The sequence below is a fragment of the Haliotis rubra genome, unplaced genomic scaffold (genome assembly GCF_003918875.1).
Source record: "Haliotis rubra isolate DU_JTF1 unplaced genomic scaffold, ASM391887v1 Scf41, whole genome shotgun sequence".
In the NCBI taxonomy this organism is placed as follows: Eukaryota; Metazoa; Mollusca; class Gastropoda; order Lepetellida; family Haliotidae; genus Haliotis; species Haliotis rubra.
Genome location: NW_025767091.1, coordinates 1,719,545 through 1,736,928, shown reverse-complemented (window position 1 = coordinate 1,736,928; position 17,384 = coordinate 1,719,545). Strand labels below are relative to the sequence as shown.

The 17,384-nt window shown below is 37.2% G+C and overlaps 1 protein-coding gene across 4 annotated transcripts in view; it reads right to left on the bottom strand.

Annotated features, from left to right (window-relative positions):
• The window catches only part of LOC124287962 (ras-associated and pleckstrin homology domains-containing protein 1-like), a 201,174-nt gene that overhangs the window by 102,816 nt on the left and 80,974 nt on the right, over positions 1-17,384 (bottom strand). For all 4 annotated transcript variants that reach the window (XM_046724461.1, XM_046724460.1, XM_046724459.1 and 1 more), the window contains exon 2: positions 2,322-2,427. The gene's annotated coding sequence lies outside the window, so the exon portion shown is untranslated. The remainder of the gene's footprint in view (positions 1-2,321; positions 2,428-17,384) is intronic.

Here is a 17,384-nt window from a genome sequence, read left to right as displayed (position 1 = left end):
CAATATGCTGGTGGTATATGACTGCCTTCAGATGAGGAGCTTCAAACAATATGCTGGTGTTATATGACTGCCTTCAGATGAGGAGCTTCAAACAATATGCTGGTGTTATATGACTGCCTTCAGATGAGGAGCTTCAAACAATATGCTGGTGGTATATGACTGCCTTCAGATGAAGAGCTTCAAACAATATGCTGGTGTTATATGACTGCCTTCAGATGAGGAGCTTCAAACAATATGCTGGTGTTATATGACTGCCTTCAGATGAGGAGCTTCAAACAATATGCTGGTGTTATATGACTGCCTTCAGATGAGGAGCTTCAAACAATATGCTGGTGTTATATGACTGCCTTCAGATGAGGAGCTTCAAACAATATGCTGGTGTTATATGACTGCCTTCAGATGAGGAGCTTCAAACAATATGCTGGTGTTATATGACTGCCTTCAGATGAGGAGCTTCAAACAATATGCTGGTGTTATATGACTGCCTTCAGATGAGGAGAGGGTGGTGGGGTAGCCTAGTGGTTAAAGCGTTCGCTCGTCACGCTGAAGACCCGGGTTCGATTCCCCATGTGGGCACAATGTGTGAAGCCCATTTCTGGTGTCCCCCACCGTGATATTGCTGGAACATTGCTAAAAGCGGCGTAAAACCAAACTCACTCACTCACTCACTCAGATGAGGCGACATGGGGTTAATGTCAAGTTCAAAATGATTGTGCTTATAACTTAGCAATGTGCATGCCTCTGTGTCAGTGTATCTGTCGGCCTTCAATTGACCAGCACAAGGCATGGTAACAACAAGTGACATCCTTCAATAATGTTTGGTATGACATGAAAGGGGATATAACCACATCCTTCAATAATGTTTGTTATGACATGGATGGGGATATAACCACATCCTTCAATAATGTTTGGTATGACATGGATGGGATATAACCACATCCTTCAATAATGTTTGGTATGACATGGATGGGGATAAAACCACCTCCTTCAGCTTTCCAAGCAGATCTTCTTTCCACTCATAAACATAGGTAGTCTTATCCTTCAAACCTTATGACAAGATCTATAAAATGAGAGAGGTATGCACACTGCTAAATCCTGACATGGATTGGTTTTTTTATGGATCTTATTCTATGAGTAGACATAAATGTATTGGATCTATATTTTTCAGATTGAATCAGTATTCTTGTAAATGTTGTCTGGAGACAGTCTGGGTGCAACCAATCGTGCAATTGTCATGAAGTACCATCACCACATTTCCTTGCATGTATAGACAAAACTAGTCAGTTAGTAGGTTTGTCTGACGTTTGTTCACTATACAAATGAAGGCATTCCATAGAGAAATGCCTTGGACCATAGAAGCTGGACATGTTCATGTTCAGCACGTTGTTTTCAGGTTCTACAGTTGGAGTCCCATGTTGATATTTCATATCATGTACATCTCCTCCTGATATCACCCGTAAAGATCTGGGGTTAGAATTGGCCTTCAGTAACCATGCTTGTGTAAGAGGCGAGTAACAGGATCAGGTGGTCAGGTTCGCTGACTCGGTTGACACATGTATCCCAATTACGTAGATCGATGCTCATGCTGTTAACCACTGGATTTTTGGTTCCGACTCAATTATTTACAGACTGTTACCATATAGCAGGAATATTACTAAGTGCGGTGTAAAACTAAACTTACTAACTCATACCTCCTCACATCATATTTTCATCAGGCCATGGAAACTGCTGTGCATCCTTTGTTCAATGAATCACTACACCTCCATATCATACAGTCTAGGACAAGCCAGTGGCTTATCATATTTATGAAGTCATCACACAGTCTGAGACTGCACTGGTGTCTGGCTAAGACTGGTGATTTTACAGGTGCTTCTGGCGGATCTGACATCACAGCGTCATGTACTTGAGTTGTTGTAAACCATTTCAGACAATGACAACAAAAGCCGTTGTGGAACACATGTATACACTTGAAGGCTTTTGTCTGTAACATCTAAACCTAATAAGATTGAGGAGCATCTCTGCGAAGAAACTGAATGCTCAACACTAGGAATTAAGGGTGTCTGATGTCTTCTGCTTCAGTGCTCCAATCTTATGGCCACATTACAGGTAATATGAAATTTACAAGAATGGTGTAACCTTCCAATCCTGCATGCATTGCTTCATGAGTTATGTGTGGCACAGTATACACAGATAAACATGATACATGTGTAGTTTGGGGGGAAGTAGCATCAGGTGTATATTTACAATACATCGGTAAATCGTGTACTCCTAGCGTGTGTGGTAATTTGCATGGTGTGAGTAAACTGTAAAAATGTACTCACGTGAGTCATCCAGCCACCGTATTCATGGTCCGTGTCACCTTCACCATCGTCATGGTCGCTATCCGCCTCCACCTCACTCTCTGTCTTGTAGTCGTCGTCATCCATCCTGCAACACGAGCAAAACATAGTCCATATGATGACAGTCTCTCAGTAATCAAGTTTGAATATACAAACATTTAACATCAATAAATAAACAAACTTATATCAACAGTATCATCCTCCTTCTCATCATCATCACTATCATCAGTGATACATCATCATCATAGTCATCACCATCATCACCATCACCATCATCACTGTCATCAGTGATACATCATAATCATAGTCATCACCATCATCACTATCATCAATGATACATCATAATCATAGTCATCACCATCATCACCATCACCATCATCAATGTCATCAGTGATACTTCATAATCATAGTCATCACCATCATCATCATCATTATCTGCCATCATCATCATCATCATCATCATCATCATCATCATCATCATCATCATCATCATCATCTACCACCATCATCATCATCATCATCATCATCATCATCATCACCATCATCATCATCATTATCTACCATCATCATCATTATTATTATCTATCATCATCAGCAGCAGCAGCAGCAGCAACATCATCAGCAGCATCATTATCTACCATCATCATCTTCATCATCATCATTATTATCTACCATCATCATCATCTACCACCACCATCATCATCATCATCATCATCATCTACCATCATCATCATCATCATTATCTACCACCATCATCATCATTATCTACCACCATCATCATCATCTATCATCATCATCATCATTATTATTATTATCTACCATCATCATCATCATTATCTACCATCATCATCACCATCATCACCATCAGTATTATCTACCATCATCATCATTATCATTATCTACCATCATCATCATCTACCACCACCATCATCATCATCATCATCTACCATCATCATCATCATCATCATCATCATCATCATCATCATCATCATATCATCATCATCATTATCTACCACCATCATCATCATCTACTATCATCATCATCATCATTATTATTATCACCATCATCATCATCATTATCACCATCATCATCATCATTATTATCATCATCATCATCATCATCATCACCATCATCATCATTATTATCTATCTATCATCATCATCATCATCATCATCATTATCTACCATCATCATCATTATTATCTACCACCATCATTATTATCTACCACCATCATCATCATCATTATTATCTACCATCATCATCACCATCATCATCATTATCATCTACCATCATCATCATTATTATCTACCATGGCAATACAATGGACAGCCTATGAATAATCACTTCTGAACGCAACATTATACTGGTGAGTGAGTGAGTGCGCTGAACGTGTGTGTAAGTGAGTTTATATCAGCTCTGAAGATTGTTCCAGTTATATCAAGACATGTAAATTAAACAGGAAGCCATGAAGATATTTTCCACTTTGTTGAAACCCAAACGCAAAGGCATGTTGCTGAGAAACCATGAAAGACAATTGTGTGACCAAGGGACACAACTCTCCACAATAAATCACAGGACTAGACGACTAGGCTGACCAGTGCCTGGTGGAACCATGAAGAAGATCCACCTGTGTCCTAACTTCGCCACCATACAACAGAGAGAGAAGGCTACAGCAGAGACCATATCTATTATATGGTGTCTGGCTACAGGCAGCCACCCAACCTAAACAGCTTGTGTTTTATAAACACATCCAACCATATACACCTACTACAACTCACAGAGGACATGAAACAGACTGTCTCTCCATGATAACACAGCCACTTTAATTCTACCATTTCCATACAACATCTCACTTGAGCCGAAAACAAAGAGTTAAGGCACATTCTCCTCAATCAGAAAACACAACAAGTTCTGTGTAAATATACAAGAGCAGGAGAAGTTGCCAAACTCACCTGAGCCAAAAGCAAAAAGTTAAGACACATTCTTGTCAGTCATAAAACACAAGAAGTTCTGTGTAAGTATGCAGGCTAGATTACCTTACCCAAAACAAGTCCATCCCACCAAACCCACACAGTATACCTGGAATGAGTCCAACTCCATTGTCCTGAACGGCTTAAACTACATGGTGCTGTGCATCTGTCAATGCCGGCAGTGGGCTACTACAACACCGCTGTTTTACTACAGCTGACAACATTCCCAGCAACTGTTATTCATCAGCCTGCCTGTAACCTGTCTCCGTACCTGTAAGCAGCCTATTGTTGTTACAGTATTCTCAGACAGCAAGAAGAACTCCGTCATCATGCTCACCTACCATGCTGTATCTCAGATGGGTTTCCTGATAACGTACGTTTCAAATATCATTTATGGTTCTGCTGACCTAAATTTTGCAAATGTGGAATAAATCAAAATGTAAGAACGCCAGGTCATGAGAAGCCTCTCACAGAGTGAAAAAGTCTCATAATTCCATGCAATCTGTAATGTTTTGGCTAGTATAGCTCCTTCAGTGAAAATTAAGAGATTTTCTGGGTAGCTTTCAAGTAAATATTAAGCTCATTTAACAAAAAATATATATAAAAGTTGACATTTCTGAGACTAAATGGTTGTCTAGGTCATGAATCAGAAACAGCAACAGAGAATTTGTACACAAAGGGAAATAACTCCTTGAAGTCTTACATTTGATTTTTAAGTATCATCAAACATTTCAGAAATAACTTAAAAAGATTAGTGCTTAACCACTAAATTACACAACATTTATTCACAATTGTTCGATCAAAACTAAACAATATCACTGATACAATTGTCATGGTTTCCTTTCACAGTCAAACATAGGTGTAACATCAACTATAACAAAAGACAAATCTTAATCAATAGGTTCAAATGAAAAGACAAATCTTAATCAATGTTCATGCTTAAAATGGCCTGAACTGAAAGGTAGCAGGAGATTATTTTATTACTTAGACATGGACTAGAAAATTTGATAATGAAGAAAAGAATTCAAAATGCTCATCCATTTGTTTTTTTAAGATTATGTCTTTACATTTGTACCTTTTCTTCATATAAGATCACAACAACTTGCCCAGCCATAAGAATGTGCAAGTCAAACAATACAAGCAATGTTCTTTTAAATATGCTCATTGGATTTTTTTTTATTACTTCAGTTTAATTCAATTTAAAAAAAGATATTCTAAATAATACTTGTATCAATACTGACAAATACAATTAGTATACAATGAAGTAATTCTTCCTTCCCAATGTTTCCAACAGTTTCTACAATGAACACCTTCAAGTCATTGTGTTTGGTGATGACGCAAAGAATCTCCTCCTGATATGGTTCCTATGTGGTCTTGGTGTTTCAGATAATGACTGTAATATTGCTAAAAGCAGCATAAAGCCCTACTAACTCTGGCCCTGTTTCGGGGAAGATTTACAGTCAAGTTAAACATGATCATATTTCAGCTAAAACAGTCGCAGTCTGGAAGTCACCGCTAAAAATACCCCAACTTGATCAAGGTGAGGTGTCAGTTTGCAGGCTGAGCGTAATGAAGACTGTAGTCTATGGTTATCTCACCACCAGAGAATGGTCCACCTGGGACTCGAGTGATGAGATAAGCCATGAACACAGACCAAAACCAGTCACAATATCTGGGGGAACCATGAGGGCTCATACGTCATTATTTCTCAAATTCTGATGGAGTGCACCTGTTTTTTTAAAACTCAAAGTCAGAAAAAAGTGGAAAAGTAGTTGAAATCTATTCCACAAGGGTGTTTCCAATATTATTTTGTTTCAGTATGTTTTTTTGTCAATTAAAACAACACCTGAACTTGGACTGAGTTGCCTTGTACTGTGATCGCCAACTGCTTGTGGACTAGTGTGGCAGGGGAGGTAACTCTATCCGGCATAGTGACAATCCGTCCTAATTGCTGCAGATATTATTATCACAGCTGATGATGTAACTTTGTTGTATTGTCAATGTTAGAATCCTGTATTGGGTCTGGTCTGCTAGCCCTGCACCATTATTGTGCATTCAGAGATAAAATTGTTGTCTGTTGGTAAAATCCCTGTTAAATGATAAATTTACTTGCCATGGAAAAAAATGTTAACTTGAAAAACACTTCTTTCTCAAACCTGAGAAGCAACATAAAATACTGATTTCTGCAAATACATTAGATGTCGCTGAATTACATGTTATGGTTTCAAGCAAGTATTGCAAAAAACTAAGTAAGTGTATAGCAAAATTTCATGTTAACTAAAAAAACATGAAACTGTTTCTAAATATCTCTAGATATTTAAACTCCTTAACATCTCTGATCATTCTTAAAATTCTCTAAACACATCAAAATCCTTTTCCAAAACTTGCTAATGTGTTAAAATATGCTATAAATCTTTAACTCTTTTCTACCACAAATCTTGAAATACATATAGATCTGTCACAGAACCATTCAGTGACAAGGTACAGATTAAGAAAACAAAATATTGATTTTACTCTGTCTGCAACCTGCCTATATGAACTATAATAACCCATATCCCAGTTTGTACATAGCCATGGAGGGATAATAACCTATATCACACTCTAAATCTGGCATCCCCTCTCACACCAGTCTGAATATAGCCATGGGCCTTGAGTGACTGCAACCTGTATCCTAGCCAGAACCTAGCGATGCAGCTTCAAGTTATAATAACTAATAACATCCCCTCTCACACCAGTCTGAACATAGCCATGGAGCCTTGAGTGACTGTAACCTGTAACCAAGTCTGAACCTAGCGATGCAGCTTCAAGTTATAATAACTAATAACATCCCCTCTCACACCAGTCTGAACATAGCCATGGAGCCTTGAGTGACCGTAACCTGTATCCAAGTCCAGAACCTAGCGATGCAGCTTCAAGTTATAATAACTAATAACATCCCCTCTCACACCAGTCTGAACATAGCCATGGAGCCTTGAGTGACTGTAACCTGTATCTTAGCCAGAACCTAGCGATGCAGCTTCAAGTTATAATAACTAATAACATCCCCTCTCACACCAGTCTGAACATAGCCATGGAGCCTTGAGTGACCGTAACCCGTAACCAAGTCTGAACCTAGCGATGCAGCTTCAAGTTCTAATAACTAATAACATCCCCTCTCACACCAGTCTGAACATAGCCATGGAGCCTTTAAGTGATCATAACCTGTATCCCTGTCTGAACCTAGCGAAGCTATAATAACTAATATCCCCAATCACACCAGTCTGAACCCAGCCATGGATCCTTGAATGATCATAACCTGTATCCCAGTCTGAACCAAGTCATGGAGCCTCAAGTAATACCAAGCATTGACTCTCTGCAGCACCCTCCTGGGAAAGCTATTACATGCAGCCCCCCTGTAGTCAGCCTGTTCTGTTGGTCTTGTCCCCCAGCCAAACACACCAGCCAGCCAAGTGGAAAACCTGCCGGCTTCTCCATATTTTATAGATACAATCACCAGAATGAGAGAGTGGGTAATTTAGTCACTGATAGCAAGCCATTCACTGTGTTCCTTATATTGATAGTGTTGAAGGAAATATTTGCAAAGAAAGCATATGCGTATTGTTATTGGAAGGTATTGTTTACCTACAAAGGCAAATATGTGCCTACTGTTTGTGTTTTGTTAGGAAAATAGTTTTTACAATGTTTCCCCATAAGCAATTACACTTTCTATTTGCACAACTGGTTCCCACTACATCTGCTTGATGGTAGGCCTTTTTGTTAGATTTATTTTGATGACAAATGGATGCATTACAACTGGCACAAAGTAAGCCCTTACCACAGAAACCGATGTTAATGCAGTGCAGGCAGACATGTTTATGGCCATGGAGCAAAATGAAGGAATTTCCTGCAAAACTTGCACCTCTAGATGTTCTTATGTTCACCACTATTACTGCTGATCCTGCTTGAGCAGAGAGCATCCGATGGACCCATCTATTGTATGATTAAAGCAGGTATATATGTGCTTGATTTCAGAGATTTCAGTATCCAGAATTAAAAAACATACAAGTAATACTGTAATGACAGACAGAGATGAAGACTGCAACATTTCAGTCATATTATGGCGACCTGTAAATGATCAAGCCACACAAACCATTGACTGAAAATAAGAGCAAAATTTAATATTTTTTTCAACCTGAAGTAACCTTGACATCTCGGTGCAGTGGAACTATTATCGACTCTCTGTATGATTATAAGATATTACTACAACTATCTATCTGCAGTAACTGTTACACACTAGTGTGATATGACTCCACTCTCTCTATATATGTAACATTACTTCAACTATCCACTCTCTCCATATTATTATAGGATATTTATATAGCACACATTTCCACGCGACTAGTACAAACTCAAGGCGCTGGTATTTTTTATATGTGATATTACCATATATCCACTCCCTATATACTGAGGGAAACAAATAAGGGAACACCACTTCAGTGCTCCTTTATTTATTCTCAGATTTCCTCCCCCAGCGATATTCAAAGCTGGTGAAAAAGCTGGAAAATATTAAAGGAATGTTTGAATTTTCCTGTGTTCCTTTATTTGTTTCTCTCAGTATATGTGATATCACTTCAACTATCTACCTGCAGTAGTGTGATATGACTATATATCCACTCTCTATATATGCGATATCATTTCAACTATCTACCTGCAGTAGCTTGACACACTAGTGTGATATAACTATATATCCACCCTCTATACATGTGATATCACTTCAACAATCCACCCTCTCTATATGTGATATAACTATATATCCACCCTCTATACATGTGATATTACTTCAACTATCCACCCTCTCTATATGTGATATAACTATATATCCACCCTCTATACATGTGATATCACTTCAACAATCCACCCTCTCTATATGATGATATAACTGGATATACATATCTTCATCCACCCTCTATACATATATCCACCCTCTATATGTGATGTGATATTACTTCAACTATCCACCCTCTCTATATGTGATATAACTATATATCCACCCTCTATACATGTGATATCACTTCAACTATCCACCTCTCTATATGTGATATAACTACATATCCACTCCCTATACATGTGATATTACTTCAACTATCTACCTGCAGTAGCTGTGCCATCCATCATGTAGCACCAAGTGAAAGTGACCATACATCCTGCTGACGGCTATTTAATGCTGCCAAACAGTTGCCACACCAGACCAGTCAGACCTTCAAGTGTTAGCACAGGTGATGGAGACTTGCACTCTCCTGTCTACTGAGATGGCCTGAATCTAACTGACAAATATATCACCCTATCCCTCGTAACACTCATTACCTGGCCTTTTGTCACCCCTAAAACACACAAGACTTGTTGTCCCCATTGCCTCTAATGACTGGTTCAAAGAGGGACAGGAAGGTGCATCAAGGGACCATCTCAAGATCTACAGCGTTACTACTAATAGGCAAACAGTGTACCTTCTACCATTCCTATAAAAAACATCAAAACGATTCAAATGATCTTGTGGATCTTACTTATAACGATTAATAACACTAATTAATACAAGTATGCAAAGGAAAATATTATGATTTAAATAACATGAAATTTACCTAAAATGAGTTTGAGATGCCCTTTCACCAATTAGTGGTGTTTGCTTGAGAGATTCTTAAAGGGGTCTGTTGCTGGTGCATTATGGGATAATGAGAATTGATCTTTCACTTGACGAGTTGTATGAGGGTGTGACAATGTCCCTTCATAATAATGGCCCATTTCAGAAACACTGACAAAAAATAAGAGGAAAATTGCATCATCTTAAAAGAATACAAGATCAAAAATGTGACAATGGCAGACACAAGTAAACCAAGAAAGAATATGTTATATTTTGACAAAGGAAGAGCTCCTTTGATGCATATGTTTTGAAACCTTAAAGAATTCTGCTCATTTAACGAGACTGTCAGACTGCAGGCAAAAAACATAAATAAGTTCATTTTTAAAAAGAAAGAAAAACTCTTGTACTGATTTTGTATTTATTAGAGCTTTTAATCGCACTTCAGTCAATATAGGGTTTTTTCCATAACTTTTAACCACATTAATGTTTATAATTACCAGTGACACATTTAACAAGTCATTACCACCATGGGCGGGGCAAATTGTTCATTTAATTGGGATTGAAAAAGAATTAGAGAGGTGGTGCCAAGGATGTCCTTTTTTATTGATTGTTCTAATGACATTATTTAGATGAAAGAATGTTAAAAAAACAGTAATACCATGCCTTAGATCAAATATTATTCAAAGTCACAGAAATTTCAAAACAATTTAATCCAAGAAGTCTTTTATCACACAAACAAGTTTCAATTAGAGATAAAATGCTTAAACAGCTGTCAAAACATCAAAGTAGTTTTAAGGAATACATTATGTAATCCCCTGGGGAAGCTAATGGACAGTGTTAAACTGTATCTGCTAGTGTTGTACACAGCCTACATGCCCCAAGACAGGAGCACAGTCATTGTATTCTTCAGTATTATACGGTAGATCAATAACATTATTTAATCTGAAACCTGTCCAACATCAAAGGGATAAAATATCCTACCTAATATCAGCGGACAAATCCATCGTCATAAGTCACAGAATTATGAATATTCAATGACATCTTTGTAATGAGATTTTTCTACAGTTCTCTGTGGGTATACTGTTCAAATGTATTTTATCCTTACCCTAAAAAAAAGGTTCTCTAAACATGTCAAAAATACATTTTGAATGATTCAGGACAGATAATGTAGAATAGAATTATTGATCTTGTACATATTTAAACACAAAACTTCTTTCCTTCAATGCAACTAAACACTCATGACACATTTTTCAAGATCAAGCAGAGAGGATGAAAATGGGTGAGTGAGTGAGAGAGTGTGAATGGGTAAATGGGTGAATGGGTTGGTGGGTAAGTGGGAAGGTGGGTAGGTGGGAAGGTGGGTAGGGGGAATAGGGCCCGTAGGTAGGTCACAGCACTTCGCGAGACCGAGACCGGTGACAAACAATGTACACTCGGTCCGGTCTTGAAAAGTCATAATTGGTGGTCGAGCAATTTGGAACCAGAACTGGTTCTTGAATATATGCTTGTCACCGAAATACTGATACCAGAAGTAAGCTGGGACCCATCTCTCCTATCGCCAGTTGGTGCTTGCAAAGGGAGCTGGGAACAGCTTAGTACTGGAAGTACCGAGACTTACGGGACCCTATAACATGATCAGATCATGGTGTGTCATGAAAGGTAAACCAGAAGTGATGTGATTCTATTACCACTATGGTGAAGATTTCTAGGACTGATACTCTGAAATCAGTTTGTAGTGCTATCAGACAAGGTGTATCTTCTAGAGACCAACTGATACTCTGAAATCAGTTTATAGTGCTATCAGACAAGGTGTATCTTCTAGAGACCAACTGATACTCTTAAATCAGTTTGTAGTGCTATCAGACAAGGTGTGATCTTCTAGAGACCAACTGATACTGTAAAATCAGTTTGTAGTGCTATCAGACAAGGTGTATCTTCTAGAGACCCACTGATACTCTGAAATCAGTTTGTAGTGTTATCAGACAATGTGATCTCCTAGAGACCCACTGATACTGTGAAATCTGTTTGTACTGATCTTCTAGAGACTCTTAAATCAGTTTGTAGTGCTATCAGACAAGGTGTATCTTCCACCGCTACTACATGTACCTACTTTAAAGACCCACTGTACTCTGAATCTTCCATTCAATGTACTATTTCATATCAAACGTTATGAATGATAATTTACTTTGCAATATTCAACATCAGGGTCCATTTTTTTTTAAATTCACAATCTTATGATATGTTTATTTTACAGTCAATCTTCATCAAGGATGCAGCCCAACCCTAAATTAATGATCTTGACAAAAGAGGAACAGGAATAAGAATTGCATCCATTCAAAGTATTAGTGCTCTTCTATTGCAAATCAATGGTAAAATATATCTCTTTGTCTCTGGCCAACTCAACAACCCCATTATCAAACTTGTAACCATCACAAAATAGAATGATTATGAAAGAGTCTACCCAACAAATCTATCTTGATAACAATGTCACAAAATGGTAAATATGTCAGAGGAAGTGACGCACCAGCATAATAGTCCTGTTGTACAGAGATATTCTTAGACACATCAACATTAACTTCAGAACGAGTAAAAATCCATTCTAACAAAATATATTTCTTGAAATCCATTTACTCAAAAACAAATTTGCTTGGAACAAGATGGAGATTAAGCAAGCCATTGCAGCCTACGACATAACTGCTATTTAAACTACATCCATCAGAGGCTACAAACTCAACATTGATACAAAAATCAATGCATATTTGTCAGACGAGGCCTAGTTTACATCTAAACTCTGCTGTGTATTTTATTACTATGCTTCATGTTGAATATTAATGCAAACTACACGTGAAGGTATTACAGGAGCATAACTCACTTCTGATCTTTTTCTAAAGATTACATGTTGTTGTTGGCCTCAATCCCACACTGCAGCAGTCTCCATTTTATCATATCATTTAAACTGAAAAGGAGCACCACTGAGATGGAATTTTCTGTAGAAAATCTAGACTTGCTTCATTTAAGGCTCTCACTTTTTACAGTAAAAGTGAGTGAGTTAATACTTAACGTCACATCGGCAATATCTCAGCCATATTGTGACGAAAACATTACAGTAAAATGCTGAGAGGAAGGTAAAGTCTGGTTCTGGAACTGTGAAACTTGCCGTCACAGTACAAAGACACACATTCACCAGTGTATGAAATTAAGCCACTGGCCCCCTAGCATGTGGCTAGCAAAAATTCCAGTCGGGCCAGTAAATCTTCACGGTCACTGGCCCGACTGGCTAGTGAGTTTTCTTGGGGTCAGTTTGTAAATATATCACTCTCTGCGACTTGCTAAGTTATAATACACTTTTAAATCATGCAAGATTATGGCCTGATAAAAATGTTCATCATATTAGCAGCTTAACTCTTTCAACACCAGTCAACCAGAGGCATTTACTGCCATGACACCGAGTTCCCAGAGTCCCTGAGGTCATAGATGAAGCCTATGTTTATGAAGGAAATTATAAGCTTGTAAAACGTTATTGCTACTACATCCCATACACCACTTAAAAGATCTAATCCTACTGTTGATAAATATGAAGTTTATTTTTATAATATTATTCAAATAATACAACTACAACTTAAATAAATGTATTTTTGAATGAAAATGCAAGCTTACATTTATAGCGTCCAGATAAACCACGAAAGAAGCAAAACTATGGCGATTTTTTCCATTTGTGACATGTGATAACATGCCCGTGCCTTTTCTTTTATATTTTCATTATTACGTCATCAGAAAATTATTATAAAAGATTTCTTAAATAATATGTATGGTAAGCCTATTTCCCGATATCTGTGGCTTTCCGCCGGTAACATGACATAACAACGGAAAATACCTCCGTTTTGAAGCTTCAGTATGCATAACATGCGGCGAATCGTTTGATGTCGGGCATCGTTCGAAAGCTCTGAACATCAACAATATCACTGTACCCTTGCCAAGAGTATTTTCACAGTTGTAAGAAGCGATTTTATTGGATAAAGATTGGTTTCTAATGGCGCTTTTTCGCCACAGTCTGCTATAAGGGTCGTGATTGGTCAAAATCAGACCACGCGACCTAAGGCAGCCAATCATATTACGGCAATGGATACCGTCCTAAATAAGCGAAAACCTTCAGATTTAGACAAAGTTTTGGGTAAAATAATGCTATTCTGAACATATTAAGCAAGAAATAAGCTACCTGTGCGTAAATTATGGAACTTATTGGGCGTATCGTGCTAGGTTATGACCTGTGACAAAATGCTTCATGTATATATTATCGCATTAAACATCGTGTCCGAAAGCGTGAAGATTGTGGCAGCGAGAGCCGAGATGTCACTTTCGTCAGTGACTTGACTTGCATTACATGATCGCACAAAAGATGGAAATAGTAATTTTATATGTACTTTTGACAACTTTTATGAATGCTGTTGTTGATTTTATTCATTAGTTTATTCAATTTATTTAATGAATTCCTCGAAACATCGTTACTTTGCTCTTTCACAATGTTATTGTAGACCCGCTGCCGAAGCATGTGTCCGAGAATCGTTGTTTTCAATAACATTGCGAAAAATAGTTTATAACTTTAATTCTGCTGATAATATATGATAAATTGAAATTTAATAAGTGTTTTCAGACATTGTGAAATGTGATAGATTTAATATATGAATCATAAGTCAGGTAGGTTCCTAAAATTATGTCTCATTTTGACGTGACTACTGCCTGGCCGCTTAATCGGCCTCCGGTGTCTGGGGACTCATAACGTTGTGGCCGCTTAAGCGGCCTGCGGTGTTGAAAGGGTTAATGATGAAACCCGTGTCATGCCGACAATATCTCATTCTCATCTAATTTTGTAATCTTTTGCTTAGTTTCTCCATTTAAATTTAGGGCTAGTAAATCAATTTGTGGTCAAGTAACTTTCAAGCATAGCTAGCCCGACTGGCTAGCAAAATTAAGAAACTATTTTGCACAGTGAAGTTCAACCAAGGTCACTTAGTCTTTATCAAATATTCATCACCAGTGGGTACCTACGACCTCATATTCTATTATGGATTTATAGAATCCCCAGTGGGCTGTTTATGTGTGTACTGGGAGAATGTCACAATTCAGACCACTACCTTTCTTTGTGGTGTGTTGTCATGCTCTCGACCTCTGGTTTGATATTCCAGGCTAGAGTGGCACACAGGTCACCATGACAACCATGTACTGTCATGACATTTGTTCAAAACTTTCAGTAATTTAACATCCAATCTCAAGAAGCCCCAAAGAATAATGAGTTCAAAAGTTTTTCACATTTAAATTGAAATTGTATCCAAAGACACAGGTGCTACAACTAGATGTGGAGAATTATTTTATAGACTGTGATGGATTCTAGGCTCAGTTTCACACAAACCAATGGCGTGTTTATAGTTACAACAAAGAACAAAGGATGTCAAAAGAATTAATTAATTTTCCATTTACAAGGCAATTCCAGAGTTTATGCTATAACCATATTTAGACCGAAAGCTTCCACATCTAAATTAAACATTTCAGCAAAAATCTAATCCAAAATTAGCTGAACGATAAAGAAGTCAATACCTCAAAATTAAGTCATCTAAAAATTTAATGTTAATACACCCGTTCCATCCCCTAATGCCCATCTCATAAAAAACATATTACAAAACTTTAATGTGAAGATCTGTTAATTGTATTGTAATCAACATGGAGGCTAGCATCTGTTTAATCACACATTGTTGCCACCTGCACACAGCCAGGCATTTGTCCTTCACCCACCCACCAGGCACTGGGTTGCATTGTCAGACACAGTCCAGTCCTCTCAATCCCCCATTAGGTCCAGTGACACTGTATCAAGCCTCCCCAGACATTTAACTGGTTCTTAAGGAATTGGTCATGTGAATAATAGAAAGCTTGAATTTATTGTTGGTTAACAGTTGGAAATATGTTGGTTAAGATTTCTCTGACATTATGCATTGTTGAGACAACCAGTGAACTGGTTCACATGGAATTGGTAAAGTGTTTACAGAATAAATAAAAGAATGCTCTTGAACTAGTTTACATGGAATTGGTAAAGTGTTTACAGAATAAATAAAAGAATGAATTCTTTGAACTGGTTCACATGGAATTGGTAAAGTGTTTACAGAATAAATAAAAGAATGAATTCTTTGAACTAGTTCACATGGAATTGGTAAAGTGTTTACAGAATAAATAAAAGTGAATTCTTTGAACTGGTTCACATGGAATTGGTAAAGTGTTTACAGAATAAATAAAAGAATGAATTCTTTGAACTGGTTCACATGGAATTGGTAAAGTGTTTACAGAATAAATAAAAGAGTGAATTCTTTGAACTGGTTCACATGGAATTGGTAAAGTGTTTACAGAATAAATAAAAGAGTGAATTCTTTGAACTGGTTCACATGGAATTGGTAAAGTGTTTACAGAATAAATAAAAGAGTGAATTCATTTCTGGTTAAAAGTTTTAAAAGAACAAGAGTTCAGGTGGATAATTAGATATTTGTTATGAAATTTATCAGTCAGTGAACTATTTCAAATAAAACTGGTACAATGTTTACAAAACGAATAAAGGAATGAATGTAATTTTGGTAAAGAGTTGTAAAAGTATTGGTAAGAATGGGTCCATAAACAAAGGTTACGAAATGACAGACAGTGAGTTTGTTCATTTAGAACTGGTGAAGTGTATATGAACTAAATAGAAGCACAAACTTATTTGTTTTACCAGTTGTATCTATTAAGGTGATATGGACACATATCAGGAATGTTTCTCACACTGTAGTCATATTGTACAGTTTGTGGTCACAAACATGAATGGACGTCAAACCTATACTGGACAAAAATTGTTAGGGATATACATAAATTTTGAAATTATGAATAATGATCTATTTATTCATTGACATACTGATAAAATATCAATGATAAAAATACCAATATCCCTTATTTTGTCCAGTATATTTAAAAGCCTATACCTGTATGTTGATGACATTGTACTGATATCCAGAAATGAATGTAAGGGCAGCATCTTTATTTTTTGTGTTTCTCATCACCAAATTGACCCTTCTAATCTTATTGCCGCCCCTCCCCAAACTCTATTTTTTTTATTGGCGGCAGCACCGCCGACTCGAAACTAAAACATACCGACTCGTCATATAAAATGTCTGTCTATCAAAAATGGTTTTATCAGTCTATGCCTTAAGTCCAAACAACAGGAAATTGTAATAAGAATTACAATAAATGAAAATCAAGAACATTATTCAGATAATTTTGTCTTTATTAAGCTTTTTCTTCTTTTTTTCCCCCCCTGACCGACCAACCCATGTTCAGAATTTGGTGGCTACTTAAAACACACAAAAATTAGGCCTTAAGGGTCCTCTGGATTAACTGCATTAACACAAATATTGATTAACATAATGATCTCTTTTTTGTTTAATTTT